Source organism: Cynara cardunculus, assembly GCF_001531365.2.
Source record: "Cynara cardunculus var. scolymus isolate 2C chromosome LG 17, CcrdV1, whole genome shotgun sequence".
NCBI classification, from domain to species: domain Eukaryota; kingdom Viridiplantae; phylum Streptophyta; class Magnoliopsida; order Asterales; family Asteraceae; genus Cynara; species Cynara cardunculus.
Genome location: NC_037544.1, coordinates 15,255,992 through 15,258,004, shown reverse-complemented (window position 1 = coordinate 15,258,004; position 2,013 = coordinate 15,255,992).

The window sequence follows — 2,013 nt, the reverse complement described above, 5'->3', positions numbered from 1 at the left end:
AGCCCCTTCGCCTCAGGGCTCGCCACAACCCCCCCCCCCACACACACACAGAAGCATTCGTTGCTTCTGATGTTGAACCCATAGATCGTTCAGAACGATCTTCGTTTCGTGCACCCCTTCCCTCGATATTTGATCTATCGAAGGGAACACACATTCGATTCACTTACTCAGCCTCTGAAGTTGAGGAAGAGGAAGAGAATGTCCTAACATCACGAGATAGCTCTTCTCTTGAAGGCTATCAAGGACATGATGGAAGTCCTTCAAGGCCTACCTTCACACCAGGCCCAGAAGGCGCCTCAGGAACAGAGGCCCAACCTGCAGCATCTGTTGTTGTAGGGATTACCCAACTAGCAGATCTAGTCACTAAGGCTGAGTTCCAAGCCTATGTTGACAAAGTGATGCAGTCCTTGGATGACCTTAAACTCCGAATATAAGAGCTGGTGGATAAACAACCCTCACCCGATACCTCTGACCTCCACCAATCCCTTGCCATTCTTCAACGCCATCTAAACCAGATCGATACCCAAACCCAAACCAACTCTTCCCGCCTCCAAATTCTCCAACAAACCATCACCTAACACCATAACACCATTTCATCCCTAGCCACCCAACGCAACCAAGTCCTTCTCCAATCCCTTGCCACCCTCACGGCTCAGGCAATTGAGACCGATGAAAACCTCACCTACATCATTTCCCAACTACAAACCATCACTCACCATCTTCATCAACTACCATCCTCCATCATTTCTCATATTCCCAAACCTTCTCAACCTTTCACCTCCTCAATCGATGAACCCTTACCATCCTCACCCACCAAATAACAACCATCCAAGACACTCTCACCCAACTACCTGCTGCAATCCTCACCCAAATACCTCAACCCACCCCTCAACCACCTCCTCCCTCTGCAGGCCCCTCATTCGATGAAGCCTTCTCTTCCTTCATTGCAGAGGTGAAAGATCTAATCGCCAACCTTCCTATTCCCCCACCAACTTCCACCTCCACCATTCCATCACAACCTACAACCTCCACCTCCACTGCGGCCTTTGCTACAAAGGCAGACCTACAGGCACTATCAAGGGCGCTGGTCTCCTCTTTCAACGAGATCAGCGCAAAGTTTGTTCATCGAGCCATCCAACCAACAAGGGCTCTCACTAAAACGATGGTCGATGAACAACGACAAACATCAACTCTCCTTCGATCAATGAAGGAGACCACCAGACAGACAGCCCTGAGGGAGTATCTTATATCCCTCAGGAAGAACAAGAAGAAGAAGAGGTCCCATGCCTCATGCTCGAGCAGCCGACCGCAGAAACGAAGACGACACGATGACCAAGACCCCGATGATTAAGGCCTTGGCCCTCGTGAGGGGGAGACAACGTCGGTTGTACATGCAACACAATCCATTGCACCACAACCATCATCCACTCAACCATAACCCCCAACCGATCCCATCGAGTTGAGCTCTTCAACCGATAAAGAACCCACTACTCCACCAACACAAACAAACCTACCCTTAACCCCTTCACCAACACCTCGCCCATCCCAACCATTCATCATCTCCACATCACCAGAACCTACAAACCAACCTACTTCACCCACATTACCAGAACCCAGAAACCAACCTACTTCACCCACACAATCAGAGCCCACAACAACCCAACAACCAGAACCTATAACTACCCTTCCTTCATCACCTCAACAACCAAAAGAAACCCATGAACCTGAAACCACTCAAACAACCAAAACACCCTTGGTGCAAGCGGATATTCCCTCTTCCTTGGGGCATCCTCCACAGAGCCTAGTGGACGAAATAATTCAGAACATGGAGTCAATGAGGAGAAGACCTCAAGTGCCTACCAGGGAGCCAGTAATGATGGAAAATATCCATCAATATATGTATCAAGATAGAGAAGAAAGCCTGTCAACCAATCTGCCAATCCTATCACCAGAGTCGATGAATCTTTTGCATCATCGTTTCGTAAGACAGACTACTCAAGATCCTCGAGCTGT